This window comes from Miscanthus floridulus, chromosome 16 (assembly GCF_019320115.1).
Source record: "Miscanthus floridulus cultivar M001 chromosome 16, ASM1932011v1, whole genome shotgun sequence".
Lineage (NCBI taxonomy): Eukaryota > Viridiplantae > Streptophyta > Magnoliopsida > Poales > Poaceae > Miscanthus > Miscanthus floridulus.
Window position 1 is genome coordinate 28500094 of NC_089595.1, and position 16369 is coordinate 28516462.

The 16369-nt window shown below is 46.0% G+C and overlaps 1 long non-coding RNA gene across 4 annotated transcripts; it reads right to left on the bottom strand.

Annotated features, from left to right (window-relative positions):
• Positions 1–11586: 11586 nt before the first annotated feature.
• On the bottom strand, positions 11587–14191 carry LOC136513626 (uncharacterized). 4 transcript variants are annotated; one of them, XR_010773401.1, is made up of 5 exons: positions 13659–14191; positions 13105–13549; positions 12312–12656; positions 12050–12121; positions 11587–11978 (listed from the first exon to the last, which is right to left on the bottom strand). It is a non-coding gene; the product is annotated as an uncharacterized lncRNA (long non-coding RNA). The 4 variants fall into 4 exon arrangements; XR_010773400.1 differs by having other exon boundaries at positions 13101–13549; XR_010773399.1 differs by having other exon boundaries at positions 12750–13549.
• Between the last annotated feature and the right edge of the window lie 2178 nt (positions 14192–16369).

Genomic DNA, 16369 nt, shown 5'->3' on the forward strand with positions numbered 1-16369 from the left:
ATAATAAATAAAAAAACTGATTAGAAAAACCTAAGATCCTATGTGGGGTCTTACTTTGGGTGTACATGCTTGCCAAAAAAAATTTAAGCCATTTCGACATAGGAATACACATGCTTCTATTTATTCAGTATATAAAAGGAATTAATATATATATATAAACATCACTGTCGGTTTCAAAAAACCGGCAGCGAGACAAAACCGACAGTGATGCTGGTTATCACTGTCGGTTCGTTTTGAAAACCGACAGTGACTTATAAAAAAATTAAAAAAAAATTGTGCTAGCCCTCGGGTTCAAGCTCGGGTCTTGGGACCAAAGTTCAGAGTCTTAACTGCTGCGCTAGTATAGGTGTGTCAAGGCTTATTTTCTTTTTTCTTTTTGACCTTTTAGAGCGCTTAATAATTTATAAAATTAAACCAAAAAAATTGGGCCGCATCGGACTCGAACACGGGTCGCGGGGGCTATATTGCTCGGTCTTAACCGTTGCGACAGTTGGAGGATTTTGAAAGAAAGGGAAAAGATATGCTACTTAACCCGTAACTGCTGCACCCCCATCACTATCGGGTCCAGGCCTGGCCCGGTAGTGATGTTGCCTCATCACTGTCAGTTTAGACCTTGCAACCGGCAGTGATGAGCCATTGGGATAAAAGCAAGGCGCGGGGCAAAATTTTCCAAAGTCATTTTAAACCCGCGCTAACCCTTCCCCCTGCGCCGCCGCAGCACCACCCCACGCCGACGGGCACCACCGCCCCCCACGCACCCGTCCACCGGCCCCCTCACTCCTCTTCTTCGACGTCGACGCCCATGCGTCCCCTCAATGCATCCCCGTTAGTCCCACGCCAGCGCCCGTGACGCCGTCCACCGCCCCACGCCGGAGCACCACGACATCCATGCCCTCGTTCCTCATCCACGACGTCGGCCGTGCCCCTCCTCCTCCATGCCTGCACTCCCACCGCCGAGGCCTTCAGGAGCGCGTGGACAGCTGCTTCCCCACCCCCACGGTGAGTGCGTGGCTCACTGCCCACTATGTGTTTGATGAAATGCCCATTAGGTTAGCCGAGGCCAACCTGGGCTCTGCCCCCCCATCCTTCTTGCATACGAGCTTCAATTGCATACGAGCTTCAATTGCATACAAGAGTAGATTGTGGTGGAATGAATTGTGCGTGTTTTCATACCATGGTGTGAATTGGAAGTAATAGTTTGTTAAAATTTGTTGCCTGGTTAACATGCACCGGAATTCGGGCACGACAGTTAAATCAAAGCCGCTTGGTATAATATATGTAAGGAAAATGGACCCTTGGCCCATTTACTTTGGATTTTGGTGTTTGATGACCAACACAACCAAATTGGACTAATGAATTTACAAGTGTTTATTTTGTAGTTCAATAGGGTGCAAGACGTGACTTGGACAAAGGCGACGTGATGATCCGATGATCAACACCTTAAGCAAGACCTTAGGAAGCACAAGAAAAGACCCAAGATATCAAGCAAAGTCCAAGCATGAAGATAGGAACCAAGCCGTACGCAAGATCACGAAGAAACGAGCTCGCAGAGACGACCGAACGCAAGGACCGGACGCTGGAAGCACGACCGGACACTAGACCAGAGGCTCGGTAGACAGGCGACCGGACGCGAGGACCGGACGCGGGGCACGCAGCGTCCGATCGAGTACAGAGAGGTTCTAGGCACGCGAAACTGCGACCGGATGCGTCCGGTGGCAGGCGACCGGACGCTGGCAGCGTCCGATCGGTGGTTCGCGGCTGCAACGGTCGGGACGACCGGACGCGTCCGGTCAGGACGATTCAGTGTCCGGTCAGTAGCAGAATTGCGGGAGTTCGACCCCAACGGCTACTTTCTCAGTGGGGCTTATAAATACAACCCCAACCGGCCATTTGTGTAGGGTGGAGCTGAGGAAACATACCAAGGGTGTTGATACACCATTTTAGTGATCTCCACATGCATAGTGCTTAGTGTTTTATTAGGTGATTAGCATAAGTGCTTTGCGAAGTCCTTAGGTTGATTAGACCACCGCTTATGCACTTGCTCTAGGTGTTTGCCTAGTGTTTAGTGAGATTTGCATACCTCTTGCCACCCCGTGCTTGCGAGCACAAGTGTTGTACATCGGAGGGGCTTGAAGTCTTGCGAGATCACACCAACCGCGGTTGTGGTGTGGCCGCCACCGTGTACCGGAGGGAACAAGGCCCGCGGCATTTCGGCCGGAAGCTTGATAGTGAAGACGGCGGGGAGCATCCGGGAGAGGCTTGCCGTGAGGCACATCGGAGACCCACTTGCGCGTGGGGAAGGCCCGAGGCTATCCACGGAGTCACCCGACCGGGAGCTTGGCCCTTGCGAGGGATTCCTTGCGAGGGGCTCCAACGAGGACTAGGGGGAAGCTTGCGTGCTTCTCGATACCTCGATAAAAATACCGGAGTCGTCGACGGGAGTTTGCATATCTCTACCTTGCTCTTTAGCTTCCGCATTTACATTGATTACTTTACTACGTTTGCGGTAGAGATAGCAACACACTAGCAAAACCATAGTTGCACATCTAGATAGCTTATCTATTGCATAGGTTTTGCTAGGGTTAGAAAAAGAGGCCATAGTTTAGAGTTAGAATTTTAAGTTGCCTAATTCACCCCCCCCCTCTTAGGCGTCACGGTCCCTTCAATATAGAAGGTGTAAAATTGCAGTACATGTATTAATTTGCAGCAGCGTGTGTTATCTCGTGATGGTTTTGTTGATGTTGTATCCTAGTTGGTGTCATCAGAAGACTAGATAGGAACTAGTTTTGTACCTTTTTTGTGACTTGGGTGACCACTTGCAATGAGTTAGTTTTCTGTGTAGTTTCCCCAACTAGGTTCCATCTTATTTTTAGAATTACTGCATCATTTTGGTGTTTATGTTTGGTGCTAAGTTTCTGTTCTCTTTATTTTTGCATATGTTATTAGTAGTTGTCCGCAACCAAAACTAACCACGATCGTGTCACAACCATGACTCACAGTGAATGAGAAGACATGTTTAGGCCTCCATGGATATGACATGGAAGACCTGAAAGAGAGATTAATTGCTGTTTTCGATGAATTCAAGATGAAGAACAAAACCCACATACTTCTAGCCTACAACTGCGAGTATGTGTTCTCGGCTTTTAATTTTATGTTTCTTTTTTCATTAAGATTATTCGATAATTAGGATTCTGTGATTGCAGCAACCATTTCGTCTTCATTTGTGTCAATCTTGTTAAAAATCTGATCGAGGTGTGGTTCTGTGATTGCAGCAACCAGTGCATCCAGATGATGAAATGGTTTTGTCCCTATGCTTTTGCAGAATTGTTTGAAGTTCTCTGAATCGAATTGTTTTCCGTTGTCTACTGTCAGGATCCTCGGTACACCGAATCTGCAAATGATGTTCTGCCAGAATAACTTTCTGATAGTTTCTGAGGTTATCTTCGCCAGCGACTTTGCCTCTATCCATCTTGTGAAATATTCCATTGCTACTACTGCGAATCTGTTTCCTCTTTGGGATGGCGGTAATGGGCCGACCAGGTCCATCCCCCATCTTTGTAGCGGCCATGTCGGAGGTATAAGCTGGGTCTCCAACGATGGTTTTGATTGTCCTGGAGAGAATGTTTGGCATGCTTTGCATGTTCTGACTATCTGCTCTACGTCTTGTATGTGTGTTGGCCAATAAAAGCCTTGCCTTATTGCCTTTGCTGATAGAGCTCTGGAGCCAATGTGCGACCCACAAATTTCTAAGTGTATTTCTTGAAGCAACTCTATGCCTTCGCTCTGCGATATGCATTTGAGGAGAGGCTGGACTACTCCTTTCTTGTACAATACGTCATTTATGATTGTGTAATTTCTTGCCCTCGCCTGTATTCTTGCTGCTTTTGCTTCATCTTCTTCGGTGGTTTTGCCTTCTAGGAATTCTGTTATCACCTTTCTCCAATCTTCATTTTGTAGGTGTAGTATGGGTTTTAGTGCCTTAGATGTCTTCGTAGTTGCCGGAGACTTCAAGATCTGGTAAAAAGTGTTTGGCGGCAGTGGCAGGTTATTTGCCGCAGCCTTTGCCAATTCATCTGCCTCTGCATTTTCTTATCTTGGGATGTGCATCAGGGTGAAACCCTCGAATCTCCGCTCCAAATTTCTGACAATGGATAGGTATTGATTAGTTCTGGCTCTCTTGCTGTGTATTCTTTCTCTACTTGGCCAGTGACCACTTGAGAATCTATTTTGACTGTCAATGTTTTTGCCCCTAGGGCCTTTGCTTTGCTTAGCGCTAAGATCAGGCCTTCATATTCTGCTATGTTGTTTGTTGATTTGAACTCTAGCCTTGCTACGTATTTTAGTCTAACGCCGGAGGGTGCCGTTAGGACGGCGGAGGCTCCTGCTCCGGCTTGGCCCCAGGCTCCATCCGTGAATGCTATCCAGCCTTGAGTTGTTGGTTGTACCTTGGGCTCTGTCGGAGGTGTCCAATCTGCTACAAAATCAGCTAATGATTGTGATTTGATTGCTGTTCTGGGGACATATGAGATATCAAACTGTGATAGCTCTGTAGCCCATTTGCCTATTCTGCCGAAGGCTTCTTTGTTTCTGAGCAAGTCTTGTAGTGGCAGCGATGTTGGAACTGAGATTTCGTGGGCTTGGAAGTAATGCTTTAGTTTTCTTGATGCCATCAGCACTGCGTAGGCAACTTTCTCTACCTCTGTATAATTTAGCTTGGCTCCGAACAGTGCTTCTGAGATGAAGTAAACTGGTTTTTGAGTTTTGCCTAATTCTTTTTCTAGCTCGTGGACTAAGACTGCGCTTACTGCATGGTCGGAGGCCGCCACATACAGCAATAGGTGGCTGTCCGATTCTAGGACGGAGACCATCAGTGAGTTTGCTAGATACTCTTTCAAGTTATGAAATGCCTCTGACTGCTTGTATCCCCATTCGAAGTTGTCTCCGCCCCTCAGGGTTTGGAAGAAGGGTAGGCTGCGTTCTGCTGATTTTGAGATGAATCTGTTGAGCGCTGTTATTCTTCCCGTCAGCTTTTGTACTTCTTTCTTGTTTTTGGGCTCTGCCATTGCCATTATTGCTCTGGTTTTGTCCGGGTTCGCTTTGATGCCTTCGCTGCTTATGATATAACCGAGCATCTTCCCTTTTGTGACTTCGAATATACATTTCTCTGGGTTGAGGCGGAGGCCAGCTGTCCTAAGGTTGGCGAAGGTCTCCTGTAAATCAGAGACATGATCATCCTTGTTCTTGCTCATGACCACTATGTCGTCGACATAGGCTATGATGTTTCTATCTAGCTGTGATCCCAAAACCTCCTTTGTCATTCTGGCAAAGGTTGCTCCGGCATTCTTGAGTCCCTCCGGCATTCTGGTGTAGCAGTATGTCCCGAATGGAGTGGTGAAACTTGTCTTGTCTTCGTCTTCTTTTTTCATCTAGATTTGGTGATACCCAGAGAAACAGTCGAGGAGAGAGAACCTCTGACATCTAGCTGCCTTGTCGATGGAGGCATCTATTCTTGGCAATGGGAAAGGGTCTTTCTTGCAAGCTTTATTCAGATCTGTGAAATCTATGCACATTCTCATTTTGCCATTTTTCTTTGGTACCAGTACTACGTTTGCAAGCCATTCTGAATACTTGACTTCCCTGATCACTTTTGCATCTAGCAATCTTTGCACCTCCGCCTTTGCTGCCAGGATTCTGTCCTCCAACATTTTTCTCTGTTTCTGCTTTCTTGGTCTCATGTTTTCATTGATATCCAGTTCATGCTGTATGATGTCCCTGCTGACTCCCTAGAGGTCGGAGGCTGACCAGGCAAAGATGTCCTTGTTTTTTACTAGGGTTTCCATGAGCTCTTCCTCTTTTGCCTTGCTCAATTTTGAGCTAATTGTTACTTTTCTGTCTGGTAACTCCTTTTCTAGAGGGATCAGCTTTGTCTCTTCTTGACCTGCCATATCTGTTTCTCCTTTGGGCATATCCGGAGGCTCCAGTTCTTTGTTCGCCGACTCGACTGCATTGATGTTTCTTTGGGCTCTGTAGATAGCTTTCTCTATGTTTCTTGCTTCTTTTTGGCTACCTCGGACTGTGATAATACCATGGAGTACTGGTATTTTCATGCATAGGTAGGCCATATGCAGGGCTGTGTTGAATTTGGTTGTGAATCCTCTACCCAAGATGGCATTGTATGGGTAATACAGATCGACGACGTCGAATGTTATTTACTCAGTTCTGGCATTCGCTTGGGTTCCGAACGACACTGGGAGTGAGATTTTTCCTAATGCTTGTATCTGCTTGCCTCCGAATTCTATTAAAGGGGATTCGGAGGGCTAAAGTTGATTTCTGCTGAGCTTCATTTGGTCAAAGGTATTTGTGAAGATGATATCTGCTGAACTGCTAGTGTCGATCAGTATTCTGCTTATCTCCCATGCTGCTATGTTGGTCTTGATCATCATTGCGTCTGCGTGAGGGTAGCTCTCTAGCTGGAGATCTTCTTCTATGAAGGTGATTGGGACTCTAGACCAATCTGAGTGTTTCACTAAGCCTTGGACTGCTACATTGTTTACCAGGCGGAGGTGATCCTTTTTCTGCTTTTTAGTTTGAAACTCCATTGATGATCCTCCGGCGATTGGCAATATCATGCCTATTGTTGGCAGTGCTCCATGAGGGTTGACTTGGTTTTCTGGGTTTGGCTCATTTTTTGGCGTTGGGGGAGGGTTGTGAGGTGGTGGCGGAGGTAGTTGCTGCATGTGGTGCTGTGGCGGCGGAGGCTCAAACCTTATTCGGTTTTGTTCCGGTGGGTTTGTTTCGAGGTAGGTTATATGGGGAGATTTTGGGTTTATGTAGGTTAGGCTTGCCTCCGACCTATAGTTTCTCGGCGGAGGCTGCTACGAAGGTGATGACCGCCATGCTGGTAGGAAGTTTGGGTAATAGGCAGAGGCCAGTGTGGAGGGATGTATTTGGGTTGCGTTTAGCACTAGGTACATTGGGCAGTACTGCTGGTGGCCAGTTATGTAGGTGGTGTTGACCTCTCTTGCACTTTGCTGTGTCGGAGGTTGGGCAGTCTGCTTGTTCTTCATCCTTTCCTGTGTTTCTTTTGTCTCCGAACAATATTTGGTGTTGTGCCCTGCATTTTCGCCGTGAAAAACGCAATATGGCCTGCGTTGTTTCTGGCTTTGGTTTATGTTCCAGTTTTTGCCTTGGTAACCTTGCCGACCTTGGTTCCTTGTCTGGGTCTCTGGCCGTGTTGGCGCTGCCTGTTGCCCTTGCTCAGGGTGAGGTTGACCCTCGATGCTGAGCACTTGCCCCTGGCCTGGCTTCTGATTTGATACATTCTGGTTGGTATATGTTTTCTGGGAATTTTTGCTGCTGTTTTGCTGTCTGTTTTGACCTTGCTCCTCTAGCCTTTTGCGGAGGTCATTGTCTGATCTGCAGTACTTCTCGAACTCGTCATACAACTGTTGTATGGAAGTTGGTTTCTTTCTTGCTAGGTGTGCTGCAAACGGCCTGATTTGGAGGCCTTTGATCGCTGCTTCGATGGCGATCTCGTCTAGGACGTCTGGTGCCTTCGCCTTTAGTTGCACGAATTTCCGGAAGTAGTCGTATAGTATCTCTCCCTGCATTTGCTTGCACTGGAATAGATCTGTGGAAGTCAATGACTATGCTGTTAGCCCCTTGAAGTTTGCCAATATCTTGTCCCAGAGGTTCTCCCAAGAATAGACTGTGCTTGGCTTGAGCATCGAGTACCAAGCCAGCGTGTCGCCTTCGGCTGCAATGACGAATGACTTTGCCAAGACGGCGTTGTCTCCACCGGCGGAGGCTACTGCTGCCTCATAACTCATAATGAACTGATGGGGTCAGTCTTTCTGTTGAACTTTGGTAGTGTGATTGGCTTGTACGCTGTTGGCCATGGCGACTGTTGTATGCCTTCAGATAGTGGGGACTTGGGATCGATAGGCCCCCACATCGCCTAAGATGGCATCGTCGGCTGGCTGATAACTGGCGTAGGGCCTTGAAGCATGGTTGCAGTTGGTGTTGCTGCGGAGGCTGGGATTGCGGAGGTTGACGCTGGTGCTGCATGCTGCATACTTAGCATCTCAGCATGTAGGACTGCCAACTGTTGCCTTATTTCTGCTGCTTGTGCTGACGCTTGAATAGCTTGCTGATTAGGTGCGAATGTTGCTGCCATTCTGTCCCTCTCTTGTTGTGCTCTTTGCAACTGTGCTTGCAGCTGTTGCAGTTCTTGCTCAGGTGTTGTGGCTGAGTTTGGTTGGGCCTCCGGATCTTGAATCTCTGGATCTTGGGGTTTTAGAGGTTGACCCTGGGCATCTTCTCTGGTGTCATCCTCCGCTGGCGAGGTTGCATAGGTGCTACGAATGTTGCGCCTAGGCCTTCCTCGCTGACCCGTGGTCACTGCTGCTCTGGTGGTGGTCTTTCTTTTCCCTGCCATCGTTGGTTTGCCTTGGCCAAACCACGGTGGACGCCAATGTTGAAACTTGAGGTTTCAATCAAAGTGTGAGAGACCGGGACCTCCGCCCGTCGGACGTCGCCCTTGGGCGGAGGCTCGGGATAGGAGCGACAGGGGGGAGAGTGGTGAGTAAGGGAATGGCACGGAAAGCTATGGTTTCATTAATTCATCCACCAACCAACCATTTACTGTTATAAGTGTTCCCTATTTATAGGGCTCAACCACCACATTCACAGAGTTTACAGTAGTATCCCTCAACTGCTGCAGTACATTCTTGGGATATTCCTCTACTCGCCTTCCGTCTTGGGGGTAATCTTGCCATGCCGCCATCCGGTACTGGGCCTACATGATCAACTGGCCCATCAGGCCTCAAGACTCGGCGATGGGCTTTAGGGCCTCCGTCGTGGGTTTCTGCTCTGTCCGGCCTCAGGATCCGACGATGAGCCTCCGAGCCTCCGCCTCTGGGAATGCCAAAGCCGTAGGCCTCAGGCATTCCAGGATCACCGATCTCTTGCTTGGGTCTTCGCCCCGACGGGCGGAGACCATGCTAGAGCACCTGTGCAGTCCACGAGCGCCCTCGTCTGGTTACCTGCACATACCCGAACAAAGTTGGCATTTAATTAGTCTCCTGGTGGAGCGGCCTCCGCCCCATCGGCCGGAGACGTCTTTGAGCCGGCCGGACGGAGACCGCGTCAGGGCCGTCACCCTGCAACCTGCAAGCCCGATCTAACCAACCGTTCTCTTTCCCGGGTTTGGAGGCATGGGAGCACAACCTCCGTTTTGGTAACTGGTCGGAGATGCCTTCGTAACCTGCTGACTGCGCAGGTCTCCGCCGCTCGCGGTGGCCATGTTACAACACATATTATTTTCTAATCACATATATTGCTTTCCAATGTTTCTCCTTTTAATGTTGCACAGTGTCCGAAAAAGACATATTGGTGGGACGTAGGTCCCATTTAAGGTTGTCGAAATGGAGGGGAAGTATCTAAAACAGCCGGCGGAAAACAATGAATGCGGGTTTTATGTAATGTGGGCAATGTTTTGCTACATCGGCGGGAAATCAAAAGAAGCAGATAAGTTGGTGTGTATAATCCCCATTTCATTTATGTCTGTTAATAATTCAACAAAATGATTTACTGATTCCTCTTTGGATATCATCTTTTTTGAATGATAGCGCAAGAAATATAACCACGAAAGGCTGTTAGACATGGAGATCGTCGCACTGCAATCGGAGCTGGCAAAATTCATCTTAGCCGAGGTTTTGAAAAAAGATGGAGTATTTTTCATTGCACAATCCGTGAAGTTCAAGGACCAGTATGGCCGAGAGCGGCTCGCTAGATTATTGTAAGAAGTCCGAGAAGCATGCTTCATCTTATCGAATAATTTCTTTTTTATTTTGAGAGATCAAGATCTTGATAAAAACATTTGAATTGTAACATTAATATTTGTAATGTTTAATATTGATGGGCCTGTCGTCTACGTAGCGTATATAAAGCGAAACCCGATTCCACAAAAAAATATAAATTAAAATAAATTATAAAACAATAAAATGCGAATGGGCCATCACTGCCGGTTAGCAACAAACCGACAGTGATGGCCAAGATGGCATTGTCGGTTTGAGTCATAAATTGACAGCGTTAGCTTAGACATCACTGCCGGGTCTTGTCCCAAACCGACAGTGCTGGTTACGACAACACTGCCGGCTAAAGACACAAACCGACAATGATGTTCGAGGTTACACTACTGTGTGGTCTCATGAACCGGCAGTGTTGGTGGAACTGAACTCTATCGGGTTGTGTAAAGGACTGACAGTGAAGTTGCAGAACACTGCCGGTTTGTAGGAATCGACAATGATAGCTAACCCTCATCACTGCCGGTTTGGTTGTGCCGGTTCAAAATCCGACAGTGATGGGGTGTTTTGAACCAGCAGTATTGTCCTGATTTGGGGCAGTGTAACATGAGGATGGTACAACTATACAAAACAAAGAATTCTTCATGAATTATTATATATAGTAAAGATGTATATGCATACATACTCGCTTGCGCCTATGGTCATATATAGATCTATGGATTAACAAAGTCACCACATGCATTTTACTATCAATGTGAACACTGCTTATCACAAAAAGAATAGTGTGGTCAATTTCTTTGAATAAATCTAGAAAAATACGAATACTTATGCCAAGCCACACTTAAACCTGAATGGCCAAGTTCTGTCGTAAGAAATCTAACCAACTGAATTATATTTTTTTAAATTGCAAATAAGTTCAAGATAAGATTTTTTGTTATGGCACAACAACATTATTTCTAAAGTTCACCCACGGAGCTACATTGACAACAGTACTCCAGCGAAGTTTAGTCTCCAAATTACGCAAAAGAGTAAAGTTCGTGGTTATCCCTAAAGTTCTATTTAGAAAGCAAGTTCAACCTAATTGCTGAAAATACGGATATTACGTGAAAGCTTCCTTGAAACTTGATTTAGAAGTTCGGACCACTGAACCTGGACACGGTGACGAGACAAGATGTGTGTGTGTGTTTGAGGAAAATGCAAGATATGCGGCTGACCCCGTTACGTAGTTTTTTTTTATCTGCACAAAAGCCGAAAGGGATATATGCTTGCATGGCTGCACGGGCCAAGAACCAAGATAGAGCCCAAGAGTCTCTAGCAAAAACATAAAGCTTTCATTTTGGGCTGGCAGCTAGGGTTTTATCTTCCCGGCGGCGAGCTCATCCGCCCAAAAACACTCGGGAAAAATAAGAATACACTCGGGAACACTTTCCCGAGGGTAAGCACTCGGGAGCGCTAGGTCAGGAAAATTCATGTTCGTCGAGTGGTCCAGTAGAAATACAATTTCCCCAGTGTTTTAGTAAACACTAGGGAAACATCACGCACACGGGAAAGGTTCATACTAACGGTTCTACGTTGGCTAGCTGAGGTATTCCAAGTATAGCTCCCGAGTGTTGAACAAAGCCTGCACTCGGGATTCATTCCTAGAGCCTACACTCGGGATTCTTTCCTGCTGTTATTTTGCTTACTAATGCATTTGCTTCTTTTTCTTAAAGGAACATATGGCAGTCATATAATATGTCATACAGCATACATAGTACCAATATATAATTTATACACCATTTCTGCTTGGCTCATGCCATGGTCAAATATTTCAAGTTGCATGTATCTTACAATTTTAGAAGTCACAAAATAAACCATACAATCCATTGCCCACATGTTCTACATGTTCAGACTTCACAAAAGGGCACATTGATGGTTAGATGAACAGAAGTCACAAATTCTAAAGGTTCACAAAAGGGCATGACATGGCCAAATCAACAAACTTCAGCACATGTTTGATAACAACACTAAGTTAGTTGAGAAGCGTAAGATCATATTGAGATTGGCCTAATTGATCGACATGGATTCATCTATGTGATGTGACCTCCATTTGCAGCAACTTCCCCTTCTCCAACCTCTGTAGCAGTAGCAGCACCAGTTCTGCAGGGCCTACACCTAATCCTCCAGATGTGCCTTTCATTTTCAGAAGAAAGTTAGATCACTGAATTTGGAAAGTGACATCACATGGTACAAACTGTACAAACCTGATCAGATAATCTATTTTGTGATGGCAGTATCAGTGGAGGTATGGGAATATTCAGTTGTGTTTGAATGATCTACATCAAAAATTATAAATGAATATTGGTTAACTAATTTCACTAAAGTAATCATATGACAGATGAAATCTTGCATATATGTTATACATTTTTTATTCTGTTTAGCTAAGCAATAAGTTGCAAAAACACACAATAATATCATATTGTAAAGAAACAATTATTTACATCATTCGAAGAAGAGGCAAATTACCATGGCCCTTGCTGCATCAGACTTCACTTCCCAAGCTTCGTTGCACCACCTCAGTTCTGCAGCCAACTCCCTGCTTCTGGGGGCTTCTGTGCCCACCAAGGTATTGCCTGAATCAAACAAATCTTAGGCATAGCTAATACTAAAATTAAAGGGCAGCCCATGACCTGCATATATTCCTCCTTAGTCAGAATGTCAGATCTGTTTGGCATGCTTCAGCACTATTTATTTTCCGGCCAAGAACACGGTGCGCCCCTCATAGAACATTTGTGGTATGAGCTTCTTCACAACATTCCGCACTACTCTCCGAGCTGCATTCTCCTTGCCATCTAGCCATCTGAACCACAACTGCAATAGAATAGAATGCACATTAAAAGAATGCATAAGCAGCACATTAAATAGTCATTGCAAAGAAATATAAATTACACATGGGAAACCTACGTTTCTCCTTCTGGAGTGAGGAGAATTGTCTCCTCTCTAAGTCTTCTCCCACTTGCATTGGTTCATCATCATCATCGTCAAAGCTAACTAATTCTTTGTGGTTTAATAATTCCAAATCCTGATCATCTAACTTTAAGCAGTTTAATAATTCCAAATCTGTGGTCTTGTCCATCAATTCTTGGGTAGTTTCAGTTTCAGTCAACCATTTAATATCTATTGCATACTTAATACGAAATAGAAAAACAGCAATGTAGAACTAAGACATTTTTTCAGCACTTAAAGGCAGTAGATAAAATATATGAGAAACTTGCAGAGTGGAAGAAGAATGACATATTGACATGTATGACTTACCTACCTTATCCCAACAAGTTAATAAGCAATTGATCCATATGATCCTCTTTTCTGTAGAAGGTTATTTACATCACAAAGTACAAAATTAGGTCCTCAGAAGTGCAATGGTATTATTACTATTTTTTTTTTTTGGATTTTTACATAACAAGCAAAGCCTGTATGTGATAAAGTACTTAATCTTACAGCTTTACATAACAGAGCATGTTACAGTTCAGAAGTTCTCTTCTAACAGTACAAAAGTGGTCCTTCCAAACTTTCTACTGTCTTACAGGTGGATAAAAAACACAAAACTAAATGCAAATGGTGAACCCTCCAATCACAGAATGGAAATTGATTTTTTTTTTGCAACAGTCCTTTCTTTCTTCCACCTCCCTTATCTTAGGCTGCCTTACTTGGATCCATTGAGGGGGATGCAGCAAGATTTCGCCAAGATCTCATGAATCCTATAGCTGGAATCAAAATTGATAGCCCAGATTCAATTCGTAACCTTTAAAGCAAAGGATTGAAACAAAAAAAATGCAAAAATAATCCTTGTTTCTTCCATCTTTTTCGTGTTACCTTATGTCCTTACATGCTGTCCTGATTGGATCCAGATAGGGGTATGTAGCACGGATCTGCAGCTGGAGGATTAATCTATAAAGCTAGGGATTAAGGAGGGAGGGGGAATCGAAGGGGCAAGCAGATTGATTAGTGGAATTTGGGGGCAACAGTTGGATTTAGGGTATGCGGATGAGTATTGTGTGAGGGATTTGGGGTTAGCTTCAAGTCTGCAGATGGAAGCAGGAGTAGCAGTAGAGGTCGAGGTGGTGGGTGGGCTTACGGCGAGCAGATGGCGGTGCCGCGCAGCCCGACCTGGGAGAAGACGACGGGGTGGTGTGTGCAGTGCTCGGAGAAGACGGCGGTGCTGGTGTCCGCAGCGAGGGGGCCTAGGCGTGTAGCGACTGGACTGAAGGTGGGTGCGGCTGAGAGCCTTCGAGAGGTTTTGGGGTCGGCCGAAATATTGCGCGCCAGCCTCGGAGCTCCGCCGCGGCCCCGCGCCAAATTTTTCGCCTTAGCTCCATGTACCTACAGTCCTCGGAGCTCGACGTCGTGTTCACGGACTTCTCCAATGGGATGCCTGGTCCTAGCTCACTCCGCCTCCTCCTCTCCCAAAGCATCACTCACTCGCCTCCTCCAAACCCTAGCCCAAACCCTCGCCTCCTCCTCCTCCAAACCCTAGCCTCCTCCTCTCCCCTCAGGTGTACGGCCCTGGCTGGCCACCACGGGTGGAACACGAAGACCCAGATGCGCAACGCTCGAGGGCAGTTCTCCCCTCTAGGGCCGGGCCGCGGCGGTCTCGACTGGATCTCGGTAGAAGGCAAGGTCCTATACCTCCTTGACTCCGACAAGGAGGTCAAGCCTTCTATGATGCGCTTCGCCCTAAAGGGCGCAAGAGAGTCATCCGCTGCCACCAGGCGGGGCAATGGTGAGGCATTGAGAACCCATGCGGCTGGGTGAGACAATGGATCTGTGGCGCCAGTGACCCCTACCGCTGGGCGAGGCAACGGATCTGCGTCGATGACCCCTGCCACCAGGCGAGGCAAAGGTGCAGCGTCGACGACCCCTGCTGCCGGGCGTGGTAGAGGAGTGGTGGTGTGACCCCCTGTTGGGTGCGGCAACGAAGGAGCTACTATCGTCGCTCAAGGAGATGGCTCCTTTGACCACTGGAGTCAAAAGGTCGACGACGGTGACAAAAGCAAAATGCAAGAAGAAGGTATAGCATATTTCAACTGTTAGGGTTAGGCTTCATCAAATTCAACTGTTCTCTTCACTATAGTCATTGCTTAACTGTTAGGGTTAGGGTTCATTAGATTTGGCTGAAATTTGATGATGACTTGCTGTGACTTAACTATTATATTTGATGATAACTTCTTGGGCCTTTTTCCTTTGATTGTAGCAACTAGGTCTTGTTGAACACGCCATAACCTTGTGGCTAAGGGGCTACTGTTGTCGGTGAAGACGACTTCACCTACCCCCGCCTTGTAAAAAGGGCCAAGAGTGCCATGGACCCTAGTATTTTGTAAACTAAAGGGTGTAGGGAGGAAGATTTCCTCCTCCCATCTCCCCTATAAATAGAGCCTAAGGGACAAGAGCTAGGGTGGTTCCCTCACGTACACCAAAACCGCATCTCTTGTTCCCTCTCTCTTGTTTGGGCATGTCCCGGCAGTTGGCGCCGGTACAACTTCACCTTGCTACCTTTAGCTTAGGGACTCACTGTCGACATCAATGACGACTATATATAGCTTCAACATGCTACCTACGGCCCAAGGGCTGCCATCAGCATCAGCTTCACCCTGCTACCTTCAGCTCTTATTATTGCTACTACCATTGTCAAGTCCTGATCTATGATCAAATGGAGAGGCTCTAACCCATTCATTGCTTCTAGAAACGCTTGGAACAGCCAAACATAGCTATCTGTAGTTTCATTTATCAAGAAAGCACATCCCACTTGAATTGATTGCACATGCCTATTAATTGTTATGAATGGAGCAAAAGATGTCCCTCTAAATGTAATCATTATTGTCTTGTATGTTGCTCGTGTGCACCATCTACCCAGAAAATATTCTCAACCTTGTCATCACCATCTAACTTTACTTTGAAGAAGAAATCGATGTCTTCCTTTTTCAGCTATGGAAGTAAGACAGTTTCATACATATCACTCTTCTCTACATGTGCCCTCATTCTTGACCTTAAATTGCTCACATGCTTCTAATGATAGGGAACAAAATGTGCAGATCAATACAGCTTAGACATCATATGCATCATCCTGCTAGTTTTCAAGTTGTTGTGTTGATACAAAAGTGTTAGGAACTACACTTCATCTTTTAGTATCCGGCATGTGACCTTAGAAACTTAGAAAGTGACGGTTTGTCCCATAAGTTATGGTTGTGGTCAGCAACAAACTGCTTAACAAACCACTTGTTCCCACTGCACTTGATCAACGTACATCCTTGCTCTCTAGTAAGTGTACTTCATCTCCTCTCTTTCTCTCTTGATGCCTATGTGCTTTGCCTTTTCCCTTTTGGTTCATCCACATCAGAACCATTGTTTTCAGAGGCACCATGCTCAAAGTCATGAACTTCAATGATTTCTTCATCACCACCCTTGCTCTGTTTACCTTTTACTTTCTTATTGCACACAAATAAGACCTTATCAAGTAATTTTGTAATTAATGACCTCCTAGATGTTCCTGATCTTATAGAAAAGTTCTTTCTTCTACCACAATCATT